At 42.9% G+C, this 15,486-nt stretch overlaps 1 protein-coding gene and 1 long non-coding RNA gene across 4 annotated transcripts in view; both read right to left on the bottom strand.

Moving 5' to 3' along the window:
• Positions 1-1,816, bottom strand: part of PCGF5 (polycomb group ring finger 5) — a 63,815-nt gene extending 61,999 nt beyond the window's left edge. Inside the window, exon 1 of one of the 2 annotated variants that reach the window (XM_072039600.1) lies at positions 1,362-1,816. The gene's annotated coding sequence lies outside the window, so the exon portion shown is untranslated. The remainder of the gene's footprint in view (positions 1-1,361) is intronic. The other variant, XM_072039601.1, reaches the window with a different exon arrangement.
• A 7,838-nt stretch (positions 1,817-9,654) lies between these two features.
• The window catches only part of LOC106015168 (uncharacterized), a 31,528-nt gene continuing 25,696 nt past the window's right edge, over positions 9,655-15,486 (bottom strand). The window contains exon 5 of one of the 2 annotated variants that reach the window (XR_001186997.5): positions 9,655-13,845. This is a non-coding gene — a long non-coding RNA (uncharacterized lncRNA). The remainder of the gene's footprint in view (positions 13,846-15,486) is intronic. The other variant, XR_002399342.4, reaches the window with a different exon arrangement.

The following is a 15,486-nucleotide window of genomic DNA, read 5'->3' as shown; positions in this document are numbered from 1 at the left end:
TGCCAAAGGTGACAGAATGGTTTACCAGTAAAAGGCACAAAGATCTTCACATACTTTTGCATTGTAAAACTGCTGAGTGCTTGTATTTGTCCAGCACCACCTCCCCATCATAAACAGGGACTTCATTTCTAGGCACTGGCAGGTATACCAAGAAAAGAGGAATTCATCTTACAAAATTCAAAGTCCTGCCTGAGTACAGGGAGAGATAAACATGTCAACAAAAAGTAGAAAATGGAATTCAGCTCTGGAATCAAGTCAGAGTTGAAAGAAAAACTATATATAGGACCCAGCCTTAATCCCATTTAAAACAGCCACAGGCAAGAGGATCGGGAGCACAACTCTACCTAGGTGCAACTCTAGCATGTTCATTAAACAAACCTGTTTGTTTTCCAAATATGTGTTTATGTATTTACTGCACCAGAGACTAACTATTTTCGCTTAACAAAACTACGCAAAACCAATCCCAGATTAAAAGGACCTGGGATCTGTCTCAGGTTTTGGGCTATGGATACGGTGTGATACGATTCATGTTTTGTTTGTTTAGGTTAAATCTGACTTTAAATTAACATACTTTGAACGGCACAGTTACTTAAATCTCGTCATTAGCATCCTTCCTTGGAGGACGTGGAGAAAATGAAGGGCAGGGAGCCGATGCAGAAACAGGTTGCCCCCGGACTACCGAGCCCTGCAGAACTTCCCCAGCCCTCCCGCTGCCCCCGGACAGCCCGGGGGGGAGTCGGGCCCTGCCCGTGCCCTGGGAGCCGAGGCCACCCCCCGGCCCCCCGCTGTGTGCGCCGCGAGGTGATTCACTTGCTTGGGTTCCGCGGAACCGATGATTCACCCCACCCATCGCATCACGCGAACCGCGCGCATGAAGGATAAGGGGGGAGGGAGGAAAAAAATCAAGTTCTTTAAACTTTGTTCTGCCGGAACGTTTATTTGCGATGAGCACCGAGCCCGGCACCCCCCCTCCAACACGTGCCGGGAGCTGCCGCCCCCTCGGGCGGGATGGGCGGCGCGGCGATGGGGACGGGCTGCCCGGTACCTGCCGAGGGAAGGGAAGGGAAGGGAAGGCAGGCAGGGCGGGCTCGTCCCTCTCCTCCCCACCGGCACCTTATGTAACCGGCCGCCCCGCGGGATCCCGGCTGCTACTGCTCGCTCCCGGAGCGCCCGTCACCGCCTGCCGGCCCCTCGGGCAGCCCCGCATCCCGCTCCCTCATTAGCGGCTCATTAACCAAGGAGAAACTTCCTCGGCGGCCCCCGCCCCAGCAGCGGCGGCGCCGGGAGCGGTGTCACGGCCGGCGGCTGGCCGCCAACTCCCCCCCCCCCTGCCCGCAGCCGCGCCCCGGCGGGCCCCTTACCTTCCCCGGGCGGAGGCCGCGGCACCCACCCGCGGGCGCGTTGCGGGAGCGGGGAGCGGGCAGCGGGGTGCGTGCGGCGGCGGCGCGGGCGGCGCCGGCTGGGCGGGCGGCCGGGGGGGCGGGGAGGGCGGGTGAGGCGGTTGGGCGGCGGGAGCGCGCCTCGCCGGAGGGGGCGGCGGGGGGAGGCTGCGGGGCGGCGCGGGGAGCGGAGCGGAGCGGGGCGGAGGGGGGTTTCCCGGGGCTTGTTTACGCCCCGCTCGGTGCACGCGCTGCGGTGATTGGATGCAAACTGGGGCACTGCCCCGGGCGGGAGCCGCCGGCACGGGCGCGACCGGGGGTGCTCGGCCGCCGCTGGAGCCCCCCCCCCCGAGGCGGAGGAGCCCCCCGTGCCCTGCCCGGGCACAGCGCGGCGAAGGCTCCGCCGGCTGTCCGCCCGCCCGCCCTTCTGCCCTCCTTCCCTCCCACCCTCCCTAGTCGCTGCCCGGTGCGGCGCTCTGCGCACGCGCGGCGCTCTGGCGGGGGCCCGCGAGGCGCATGCACCCTGCGCCGCGGTCGCGCATGCCCGTGAGGGGGCGGCGAGGCTGGCGCCGGGCCACTGCCCGCTCCCGGTCCTCGCCTCACGGCGCTCCCCGCCCCTGGGAGCGGGCAGGGGGCTATGGGCTGGTTACCCGGGGGGGCCTTATCCCAACTTTGTCCGTTCTGCCGTGACTCATTTTATCCTTGGGAATTTCCAGTGAAATAAACGTTTAACCGAGGAATTAAGGAGATTGTAACAATTGGATGACATTACTCGTGTTCGTTAACTTGTTAAGCAGCTCTTTGTCATTAATCCCTTCTCGCAATCAACAGCAGCAATAAAGTAATACCAACATGTATGCCATGAGGGCTCATTGTGCCAGGAATCCCCAGCCTGCACTCAGCGTGCACCACAGGAATTTCCCCTGCTCGCTTGCAAATGAGTAAGCTTCTCAGTTAATTTTCCCTGAAACTTAGTAACAAAGCACACCCAACTTCCTCGAGTCGTGACAGAACCAACATCTTTCTGTGTAACCCACCTTGTGCTGCCTTCTGCATGGGGCTAGGGCTCAGGGCTCTTGCTGAGAACCTGCTCCTCACTATAACCAGTAGCTGGCCAGCAGTCAGGACCACGGGTGCTAACAGCAGAGCATTCACCTGCAAGTTAGCACCTTTACAAGCTTGTCTGCACTCTTAAAGAAAGATGGAATAGTGAGAGAGTTTTGAAGGGTTCATTTTAATCTATCCATGACACTTTCCAAGTAACATTGCTTTAAAAAGCAAGCAAACAAAAACATTACTTAGGGAAGAGCTCTCTTGAGCCTTACTAACATTTTTTTTATTATTATTTTTTTCCCTTTTTGCCACTTCAAGCCTTCCTGGGAGCGCTGTCCAGGAGTTGAAGATGTTTTAGTGTCACCTGACCATGTCACAACATCACATTTATTTCGATGTCAGTGTTCACTGTCAGAAAGTGGACATTTTAAGGGTTTGCTGGTCAGACTACTGTTTGCCGTGACTGCTCAGTCAGCTGTTAGCAATAATCGGTTTTGTGATAATCAGCCAGATTTGTGGTATCAGAACAGTGCATTGAGCTCCTTTGAGTTTATACTCAGTGGGTATAACACAATGCACAGAGTACTTTTAGAGATTAAGACAACCTTCGCTGAAAATAAACTGGGCTGTTCATACTTGAAACAATTGCATCAGGCTTACTGAACACTCAGACATCTCCAAATTGTTTTACCTGGGTTCTATCCTTAAAGGTTTTTATTTTGTCTGTTTGCTTGGGGATTTTGTTTGCTTGTAAGTAGAACTTATGACTGTAAGCTTTCACTTGCAAAAGAGGAATAGATTCTGGAGTATGAAACAGTTCCAGAGAGATACAGCAGTTCTCACTGCATCCACTTATTTGAAAAATAAAATAAAATAAAGGACAGAAAGGGAACAAATTCCTTCCTAGTCTCTCCTGTATTTGAAGGCAGTTTAGCACTCACAATGATTTTACTGGAAAACTAATCCTTCCTTAAAACTTCTGAGAGATCCCCTGTTCCTGGGAGGTATGATAGCACAAAATGGTAACACATAGAGGGCTGTCTGCCAGTGAGAAACAACTCTACACTGGGGTCATGGGAGAAACCATGACAGAGATGCTAAAGCTTTCATCCAAGCAGAAATTATAGCCACCAGTGATGGTCTAGACATGGAAGGACAGAGCTCAGAGCAGATTAGCTATCTTTAACAAGACAGAAAGGAAGGCATACAATAAAAGTAATACAAAACACAGTCCAGTATTAAGGATCACTTCTCTTAGTATTCCCTATCTAAACAATAGATGTAGGCTTCCCCAGCCAAGATGTCCACAGATTTAAATATAAGTACATACTACAATATATAATTGTAATCATAGATGAAAACTTATTTTCTTACATGCTTACCTGGCTCCTAGGAGACACCAAAGAGCAGGAAACTAATAATTCAAGCTCAAGAGTTTGTACCACTCACTCTATTTGTTGCAATGTGAGAATCTAAGTCAATCAATTAGCTGTGAAAACCTTGACTACAGATTTCAGTTTTATTGTATGTTTTAGATGATACTGAATTAGCTTTTAGTGTCATTAGCTTTCATAGTAAACTTTGCATACAACACAAGAGGGTTTGTCTGGTTCAAGACAGTTTTCTAATTATATTTCTTTCACTTCCTCTGCTGATTTTATTTCTAGTAGTGTGTGGAGCCTTAAACTACTCCGTGGGGCTCTGTTCTTTATCCTGGGCTTTTTAGCATCTAGGTGTTTCCTCAAATTGATGGCTTGTATAAGTTGTCAGTTAAGTGTGATTAGAGCAGCAGCCACATATCTATCACCTCCTCTGATTACGCATCTTTGGAGAACTGGCACAAATGTGGTTTTCAACTGTAAAATTTGTGGTCAGGAAATATTTTTTAAAACTAAACCAAAGCAAAATCAGTGTTCAGCTTGGTTCTCAGCAGTTACTACCTTTAGAGTTGTACGTTAATTTATGAGCCATGAGCAGATTCTGCCTGTCAAAGAAGCCCTCATAATTTCCACTGAAAGTTGAGCCATAACCTTTAGGTATATGTTTATCTTTCAGGTCCCTGGCTGTCAGTTTCAGATTTAATCTACATAAATATCACTGGATACCCTCTCTACCTCCTCAGGAATATTGCCAGGATACATTTTTCCATTTCCAAAGCTTACATAGAAACTGCAATTCATGGCTTTTAAGTATCTAGCATTAATTATATAGCTTTCTTATGAGCTAGGACTTTTTGCCAGAGTGAATGATGAGTCCCTCTTTCCTTTCACCCAGAATTTGACTACTAAGCTATCTTGTTTAGCAAAGTACTACCACACTCATGACTACTTCTATTTGGAAAGAGATCATCACCACTCCTAACTCCATATTTAGAATCATTATGCTATTTTAGAGTGATTTTGCATTTCAGTTCCATTTGTTGTACATATTCTGTCATATGCAATAGGCTCTCCAAGCAAGGTTATTAGTTGTTTAATTATCATCTGTAGGCACCCTTGAGTTTCAGCTTTGCTGAGCACAGCTTAGTGGCACTCAGATTCCAGAGGATCTCACACCAGCAGTGAGACTAAATTATGGATTCTGCTTTTTGGTGTGTATTTTTAAGTCAAGCATTGTTTTACTTCTGTTATATAAATACTGAAATACACATGAATTATGCAGCAGAAAACAAGTGCCCCATTGCTGTTCAGTTGTAGAGGGGCAGGAAGAAATGTAAAAGGTTGTTCACCTGCTCAGCCCTGGCTTCAGCTCCAGCAAGAGGAATTGCCAGATGATTTCTCTGTTTCTTGTCAGTTGGAAGAGCTAACTCATTAAAAAGTTGGTACAAAGCGTACTACAAGAAAATGTAGGAGCTTACTCTCTTCTCAGGGAAAAGTCGTTGAGATCAGTGGATAAGCAGCATGCTTAATATTATTCATTGGTGTGTTGTAAATAAACGACAAACACCTTTTAGTTGCCAGCCTCCATCTGGTACCAAAGACAAACATCTCTGGTGTTGGAGCACAGCTACGTCAACATCAGGCATTGTGCACTGCTGCAAGGAAGGCAGCAGCCTCTGTGCCATGGACCTGCTCTGCTGCTTTGAGACAGCTCACCTCCAGTCATGCCTTTCCAGAAACTTTCACTACTTCTTTCCATTTCACTTTTTTTTTATTTTTTATTTTTTATGTATCACCTTCCATAGTTTAGTATTATTGTGAAACAGTGAAACATTTGAGTTTTAATGTCAGGGAAAGGTGTTTCCCATCAGTAATTTGAATTTCATCATTTTATGCAATGCGAACTAAGATATAATTACATTACATATGAGACTATTACAACATCTCATTTTGTAGAAGGGATAAAGTACGCGTGAATGACTATGGGCAATCTCCCTCCAAAAAGAAGAAGGATACAGACAGGTTGTCTCCTTATAATGAGCTGTTTTTTTTTTTCACACTGGGAAGTTCAGCTCACAGAGAATTGCTATAGTAGATGTAAATAGAATGAAATGCTAACAATTCTCTTTGAGTGGGTTGGATAGACTTTGGTACAGAAATCCATTGGATAAGACTGATTCCTGCGCTCAATAATCACAGCAGCTATTTCCAAGCTGTTTCCTCCTGTCAGCGATGCTCTGCTTCTCGAGAGATTCAGGGCATAATTACTGAACAGTCAGTCCTTGGGCAGCCCAGAGACCATGCTAGGCAAACAGTCACTCTCACGTTACCAAGCAGAAGGAATGAAGGAAAGGAGGATGACAGAGCAAGGTCTCCAGGAGCACTTTTCCTCTTCATTTACTGATGGGGACACAACTGATCTCCTGTACTTTCCCTCTGTAGCCTATGGCTTGCAAAACAGCTCATAAATCAAGTGAAAGACGTAGCTGCTTAGATCGTTCAGCTCACCTAAGCAAGATGCCTAAATATGGATCATGTACGCACCCAACCATGTAGATATTTTGGTGTTATCCTAAAGAACAGTATTTCCTACATTGAATCTTTATCTTCTTTTGACTACTTTGATTTGAGCTAACATTGATGTAAAAGAAACTAGGGGTAGATTTTTGTAGTAGTTGTTAAAATCCCTAGAAATCTGTTTTGTTGTTGTTATTGCTAGAGTTTGTAATAAAACACCTGCAGGGGGTCTTGCTGACAACATGAACAGGAAGATAAATTGCACCCAATCAAGTTTGTGTATTACACCAATTTCTAAATTAGATCTCAAAATCTTTAAGGTCACAAGTGTTTCATCTTATGTTTTTTTTTGTGGTCCTCACTGGGGCATCTGAAAACATTAGCAGTAAAAGGACAAATGTATTATAAAGTTTTATTGGTATGTCAGATACATGTAAGCATGATGTTTTTTGAAAGGCAAAGAGGAAAAAAACATTCTGCATATGCTGTATTTATTTTCAGTTTAGCTTGCGGACCTCATTGAAAACAAACAAGTTTTAAGAGGACTATATATTTAGGGTGGAGCAGTTGAGGTCTCCATGTAGCATAGTAGAGATGTGGACAGGATGCAATAGTGCGGAGAAGACCTGTAATGGCAACTCCAGCCCACAAATAGATATCCTCTTTGAATTTCTTTAAAAAGAAGCAGCTGCTAAGAACTCTTCCCACAGGGTAAAGCACAGATGGATTCAAAAGTTCCTATACAAGAAGCAGCTTTTCTAATCATTAAGGATCAACATGTTCCCTATCAAATACTTAGGATGATGCAGCATACACAATATCGTAGGAAAAAGCTATTTCGTAGCATATACAGAAATGCACACTACAAAACTGCATTTTTCTGTCTCATATCATGAACATATTTTATGTGTATGTACCTGCATGTCCCTGTTGGCACCATCACTTGGAACACAGTAACATTCCTTATAACCTTCATCCCAGACAGCAAGGATCCAGGAGTTTTTAATCCTGAGTGATTTTTAAAACCATTATAAAAATATATCTGAGCAGTCCAAACAGTTACCACTGAAAACATATATATTGCCTAATAGTAATCTATTTTGAAATTGAGTCAGTGAAAGATTTGCTTATCAGGCGGTCACGTACTAGTATATTTTCTTGGCAAACATAGAAAAGATTTTCACCCAAGAGATAAGGACGAAGAACTTGACAGACTGCTCTTTATGCTTTGAATCAGAATGGTTACCAGGGTACTCTGATTTATGAAACATATAAAATTTCTCCCATTACATGAAAATTTTCACACATTAAAACATGGAGAGCCTATAGTTGTAAATCCATGCAGAAAAAAAAAACATAGTGTTTCCATAATTTGATCTGTAATACTCAAAACCAGGTACTGCAGAGTTCCATAATGGCACATTGAGCATTATTTATTGTTATCTCATGTTATTTAATGAGATGCCCGGTCTCGTTAATATCAGGCTCTGCTATTTACAGATGAATTTATAGCAAGCTGAAAATGTCACATGTCCAATCGTCGTTGCTCCTGACTTCACTCTGCTGAGGATCCCTGTCTCAGCAGCCAGGCTACAGCTCCACAGCAGGCAATAAGAATAATCACAGGTGGCTTTTATTTGTTCAAGGCAAGCATGTCAACACCTTAGACTGCTTTATTGAATTCTTCACAGAGCATTAAATATCCTAATTAATTTTCAGCTTTGCAAATAAAAAGCTAGCATAAGTAGGGCTGCTGGGAAACCTGGGGACTCCTGGACACTCCTCAGCAAACTGCATGCATGCAATTCCTGGCAAGTTGGTCAGCAGAGACCGCAGAACTACAGCAGCACTCTGCCCATCAGAATAAGAAAAAGCAGCTTATTGCCAGGGGGCCGTGTCCATGACAGCCATCCCTCCCCTCTGGGTAGCTGCACCTGTGAGGAGTAGGGGAGGGAGGCCACACAGACGTGTCTCTCTCATCACTCAGCACGTACGCCCTTCCTGCTGTTTTTAAACGTGAATTGCTTTCTTTGGAAGCCAGCAAATTGTGTGCTGAACAGAACTGCAGCCACCAGATCCCTCTGTATTTTATGTTCAACAGGCACATGGATCCCCTTTTCTGTAGTGCTCCCAGATGCCCCTCACTGCTCTGCACCCCTCACAGCGCTCTGTGTCAGGGACCAGCTGGACAAACTGCCTTAAAATTTGGGTGGGTGGCATTAACCTGGGCCAGCGGCCTCTGACCACTTGCTGGTTTTGATCAAGCTTCCAGGAGCTTCATGTTCTCAAGGCCTGTCAAACATAAGCTGGAATTATCAGTAAATTCAAACATTATTAAGGAAGGGAAGCCAGCAGATGGACAAACTGTGGTTGCAGGTCTTTCTTTAAAAGCCATCTGAACTCTAAGTAGATCTAGCCTTCAGAAGTTCTCCTACTGCTAACCACTTTGCTATAATGTAATGATGTAATGCAATTAGCCACAAGATAAACTTAATGCTCTTCCATTTAAATTTGAAGTTTTGAAAGAGAGCTTTAAGCAACCAAATTTACAGACATCCTGCGTGACAAATCCGTGGAAGCAGGTGGATATCTGAACTTAACATCATACTTATTTCCACACAGACAAAACTGTAAATAGGAAGAATCTACAAGATGAATTGATGAAATTGAAAAACTTTACACCAAATTTTATGTGATGGAAATTTCAAGATCTCATCTAAATCCCTGCCAAATTCAGGATCCATATGTGCCACTGTGGGATTGATTTGTATCTTGAACGTAAGGTGTTACTTTTTCACTAGCGTATATCATGTTCAAAAAAGATTCATAACTGGAGAGGAGATGAAATGAGGAAGAGCAGCAGAGCATGAGGAAAAAGATTGGAGAAAGAAGAAGAGTAGAGATTGAGGGGAGGAGGACTGGCAGGTGCCTGTGTAATTGAAGGTCTCAGCTGCACTGGCAACTACTGGAGAGCTGGCCGCAGGTATAGTGGCAGCAGCAGGCTTTGTCATGCTGCTAGCAGATTTCATTCACAAACACCAGAGGAGGAAGTAAAAAAAAAAAAAAAAAAAGAATAATTGTCACTTTTTTTCTATCTGGTTGCCCACAAGATCATGTGAACAAAGGCTGCCAATGATGCTAACTGGCTCTCTAGGTTGGATGATTGTGTGATTATTGCAATTTTCTTCTTCCTCCCTGTGTTTAGTTTGTATTTTCTCTGCTACACTGAGTCCAGCTCTACATATACTTAGTTACAGGCAGAAGTCACTAATTTTAGACAGGCTAAGTGCATTATGGAGAGCCACGAAGGCCAACTACTGGAAAAGAGAAGCCTTTGTAATTGCTTAGAGACACTGGTGGGAAAGTAAATAAAAACAGGGACACTGAAACCATCCACTGAACTGCACACAGAAACAGGTAAGTTGTCTACTCCAACTGATAGCCTCAGTTATGGGCTCATAGCTCTCTTGGGAGGTTGTAATTCAAGGAGGCATTTTGTAAAGGTGAGGAGAAAGTGTACAAGTCAAGTACAAACCCACAAGTTCTCATGTTTTACAGACGGCTTTCTTCCTTTAAAGCAGTTATGTCTATGTATTTTCCTAAAATAGAAGGGAAGCTATCAAATACTTTTGAAACATATTTTGAAAGACCTCATGTATCAGAACTGAAGAAAAGAGATGTCTGGTTCCTGGCTGATCTTATTTCCTACTTGGAAACTAATTTTCATACTCTTGCTGTTCCCACTGCACAAAATAGGCTGGTCAGACCTGTTTTAGTAACTGCTGTATGGATAAAGCTTCTTAGCTATACGTATATGCAGAAATACTCTAAGTAAAATCAGAATTTTTAATCAAATATCCAAAGATATGGAGATTTTTGAATGCTAATATTTTTTGGTTCCAAGCAATTTTATTAATATTTTACTATTTGCTTTTACAGATGGAAATGAGCAAGTTTAAAGCTCAGACATCACTGACTGGACTCTCATTCAAAATGAAAATCCTGCATGATACAACCAAATTTTAGTTTCTATTCAAGATTAATTATTTCAGTAGCCAAGTATCACAGACTCAGAAATGAGTCACGGTATCTGGTGAAATAATGAAAGAGGATGGATGGCTTGAAGAGAGTGCACACACTGAGCATTGGTAAATATTTCGTGAAATACAGCTGCTTGTTATCACATCATGTTTCAATATCTCCAAAGCCTCAAAAGATTAAACAAGGCTGGCCTGAGGCCATATTTATTTATTTAGGATAGTAGTTCTTAAACTATTACATGGAGCCCCTCTTCTCTTCTCTGCCTGTGTGGATCCCTCAGCCAGGTACAGATGCCTCCAGCCCCTGCTGCACTACAGTAATGAAGAATTGGGAGAATTCAGACAACAAAGGTTTTGGTCCCAGTGCATAGTATCCCTGGGGGTACACAAGGAATGAGCATGGCCTTATCCAGAAAATGTTAATCTACCCACAAGTTTTCTCTCTGTGAAGCACATTCTTCCAGGCTTGCATCCTTCAGTGATGCTTCTTCCCATCTCCTTAAAGTGTCTGATACTGTTTTTATAACATGACTTGGCATTTGCAATCAATCTCTCCCAATCCTGAAAATAACCTAAATAAGACAAAGTCATCAAGATCTTGAAGGAAAACTGTTTGGCCACCTTCTTAGTTTTGAATGCAAAATACAACTTATTTGTGTGTCTGTGCATGTGAAAGATCTTCTGCCAATTACCCTGTTGACATGGGAAGTTGCTTGGACTCCAAAGTGATGCTGACAACTGCAACTAGGTGTGTGCTTGCCACAGTACCCTTGCTGCCTCGGTCTGCACGAAGAAGAAAGGTGCACTGTGTGACAGGAGTCACTCACACTGCCACTAGCTGTGCTGAGCCTGTGTGGTGGGTGAAGACTTCTGTCTCCAGAAGAGATTTTAGGCACATTTTATCAGCCCAAGTTTAATCCCACCTGACATTATGCTTACTTTAATGCTATCTCTCGTCAAAAAGTTTCGCCTATTTTTCCTTCATGGCTTTTACCACAGAGCTCCTAGATAAGCAGATGGATGGGTGCTCAGAGTGCCAGATTGTTAGCAAGAGAAGTCATATTCCTTTATCCAGCAGGTTTCATGCCAGTCCTACATGGTATTCAGCTAGAAGAGTGGGTTAATGACTAGTGGCAATTAGATGATGAAGTTTATACACGCTTTACACTTAGCCAGGTTCAGGCTGACAGTGACTCCTGGTAGCTATTACTGATGGTTTATGTCCTGAGACTATCAACACACTATCAAACTCTTCCCAGTTACAAAAAGAGACAAATTAAGATCTTTTTGTTATTTTGCTTTTGCTATTAGCAGCATAGTTTGTATATCTAAAAGGTTATAGATCATTAATAAAACATACAGCAGTTCTGACAATTTCAGCAAGCTCCAGCATCTCGCCTCCTTTTCCCACAACCCCTAAATAACCATCACTGCAACACACACAGCATGTAGCCCACACCTCTGTTTTTCAGTTCTTGCAGCAGCTCCCAATTTTGTCATCTTTACTCTCTGCAGGGAAGGCGCCTCAGCTGCCTTGTATTTCTGTACTTCATTCAGCAAAACATGGAACAAATGTTTAGTGACAGCCTGTTGCACACCAGTTTAATAGTCCATAAAACAAAAAGGCTACTGATAGAAGATTTTGAAAATTCAGCATTTTGTATATAAAGCTATTCAGCTTTACAGTAATGTGATGGTTTGTTCTGCAGCTAGATTTCCAGAGATGCGTGGCTTTCTATATAAAGCAGTATTACTGGATTTTTAAGATACTTTAGGAATTCTAGTTCAGAGTATTTTTTAAGTTCTTAAGTTTGTTCCACATCTTGCAACAAGGGTGGTTAAATACAAATACCCCATTAACTCTAGCAGAATCTTTCATGCACCATAACTCCAAGAAGTTGCTAAAATTTTTGAAAATGTAAAATCACAAAAATGTAAATCAATAATGATGCAACTTCTCTGTTTAATAGGTACTCCTATGTAATGGAAAATCTTAAATGCTGTTTAAACACTTCATCACCAGATTGCATCTTCTGACCATCAGTGAAGCTGTGTTTCTGCATTAAGGAAAGAGGTGTTTATATTAGAGCAGAAAAAAAATCTTCAAAAATCCATGCGCAGACTTGGCAATATGTTGTACCAAGCTTTCTTGTCTTCCCAGAACCTTCCACTGCTCTGTTCACTTTCCCTTCTAGAGCTCTAGGCTGCCCTTTTTTTTTTTTCCAGATTTCTCTCCCTCAAACACATGCTTTACCACCAGTTACTTCTCTCCCATGTTTTTGTAGTCTTGCTGTACCTTGGAGGGCTTACATATTTTCCTTCCACAGCACTGGTAGTGACTGCATGGAGGAAATCCCTCCATCTCTTCCTGCATGGCTGGTGCAAAGAGCAGCAGAAGCACTGTTCTTGTGAGGATCTTTGGAGTACACATATCCAAGTGCCTGTGGGATACCCCATACAGCCACATGCTCTGCCCACTAAATGAAGGAGCTCCATTTTTCCCTGGGGCTGAAGATGGCAGTGCAAACCTGTTCCTATCCTTTCTCTCTTAAAATGCCTTCATGGATTTTGTCTGTTGCAGGATGGCTGCTTTCCTGGCAGACGATGCTGAAGGCTGCAGAACACAGGCATTTCTCCCTGCTGAGGGAGCATCCCGGGTCTGGGGGAAGACATACCACATCTTTCCAGTTGTTCCCTCTCCTGTTGCATTAATATTCCCATTGGAAACCAGCTTCTCTGAGCCAGCCAGGAAACATTCTTGTAAACAGAGCAGAAGGGCTGCAGGAGCCAAGAGCATCCTCTTACACACAGTACTTATAAGAGCATTTGGGGGGTCAGGCATCACTCCCTGCTTGTATTCAATTCTTATGAAAGTTTTTAAGCATATTTGAAGACAGCTCTTGGCAGAGCCTTCCCTTTCAAGTTGTACATTAAATATAAATGACATCTGAAGAAATACTTGCATATCTACTTAGTCCCTAATCTTCTAAGAACAAGCCAATCAGATGCAAAGCTATTTCCCAACACCATATAATGTCATTGTAATACAGATTTATTTCCAGGCAGTATGGTTTCCTTAATGGCAAAAAATAGAAAGCTGTCCTCATGGAGAAGGGTGGAAATGATACAACAGCAGTGACATAATCCTATTGCAACATGGTCAAGAAGACTTCAGATTGTAACTTGTCACTGAATGCTGGCCACCACCTGCAGCTGGTAGCAAAGCCAACAGTGCACTGCTGAAAAGTTGCCCAGTGACATAACTTCACTTCCATCTACCTGTAGCACTCTGGTAGTATTGTTGGAGGAACATAAGCTGTAAGGATAACTCACTGCCAGTAAGTATTATCCGCAGTCCTTTGTGAACACAAAGGGACTATATTCAGATCAAGGAACAGTCTCAGCTCAACTTTCATCCACACCCAGAGATTTAAGTGAAGTAAGAGACAGATGACAGATCTTTAGAGTCACCACCTGCTGAAGAAAAACAAAAGCAGCCAGATGACTGCCAGCAAGTGCTTTCACCTCCCATTACCACCATAACTAGGAGATGAGCAACAAGAAGGGGAAATGTTTTCTATATGAGTTGTCTTACAGCAGTAGGTAGGAACACCAGTTTTTATTACAGGTATGAAATGCTACAGGTATCAAACTGAATATGTTCAGTTTTCCCTTTGAAGACTTTTCTTTAACAAGAAAGTAACAGAAACTGTAATTTTGCCTATAAAAAATGACAGGAAAACTTCACAGTATTATCGAGGTGATAACTGAAAGTCATTAAACAATGTTTTTAAGTATTTTCTTTGACTATAGCATGAAAATATATTTAACATCTCAGGAAAATAAAGCCCAATAGCTCAACATAAAATAGCTAGTGGATCACTGCAGTTAGTTTCCTGCAGAACTGTTAACGTGCCAAACAACTGAATGAGGATTCAAACAGCAATAAAGTGCCAAAGGGATGATTTCATTCAGTTTCATTTATGCAAAAGAGAAGCAACAAATTACCTGTGAACAGAAAACTGATGCACATAGTGCAGCAAGGGAATTAGTATTTTTACCTTTGTTCATCCAAGAAAAAGGGAGGGTTTGCAAAGTGCATTGCGGTCTATGAAAAACATTCACTCTGAAGTGTTTTAGTCACCACAACGCCTGTGACCTAGAATGCCTATGACTTTTTTGTTGATTAAACTTCAGGAGAGGTTTAAAAAAAAAAAAAAAAAGCTGCATGCCATTGCAAGGGAAGAGAGGAGAAGGCACTAACAGGCTGCTTTCCAAACAGATTTCCCAGAAAGATTGCAATTAATAAAGGGGTCTAGACATGCTTTTTGTGCCATTTTTGTTATGTCACAGTGTCAACTGAAAGCTTAACGAATCATAAAATGCATCATTTTTATGATTATTTCTTCACATCTAATCCAGATATTTCTAAATACACAGGGTATTAGCAATACTCACACAGCATTTGGATTTAGCTTCCCCTTGGCCAAGGTCACAAAGACAAAACAATGTTATGTGAACGAGGGAGCTAATGCAGCCTGCTTTGTTATGGGTGTTATCTGGGAGTTGAGTTCACTGGTAGCAAACTGGGTGTGAATTCTAACTAAAGATTTTCCTGGGGTAAGGATACTTTTAACATAGCTCCTTGTGTGGAATCTCATGTGCTCACTGTAAATGCTGAGAAGAGGGACTGCCCCTCATTAGGGCCACTCCTAAAGCTTCTCTCTCCTGTAGCTGTCTCTTGATTTTCCTGAATTTGTAGGAATGTAACTTGTTGGAGATGGCTGCTGCTCTCAAATTTGCTTAGAAGTGGCCACTAGATTAAAAAGCTGCCACATCAGGACAGACAGATACACAACCACATCTGGATCACATGATTGCATAAGCCTTGTTTCCTTAAAAAATCAGAACCAAAAAAAAAAAAAAATCCCAGATGCACTAAAAGGAAATCACAAGGAAAGAAAATAACAATTTAAACAATATATTGACAACAGCTTAAAACCACCGCCTACTCATATCCACAGCAAATAAATCCACACACAAAAAAGTTCTTGAGGCAAATATTGTTCACAGATTAAAAACATCTTAATGACTCATTTACCACAAGTTTCACTTTCT

Source organism: Anas platyrhynchos, chromosome 6 (assembly GCF_047663525.1).
Source record: "Anas platyrhynchos isolate ZD024472 breed Pekin duck chromosome 6, IASCAAS_PekinDuck_T2T, whole genome shotgun sequence".
Taxonomy (NCBI): domain Eukaryota; kingdom Metazoa; phylum Chordata; class Aves; order Anseriformes; family Anatidae; genus Anas; species Anas platyrhynchos.
This window is presented reverse-complemented; position numbering and strand designations above follow the sequence as displayed.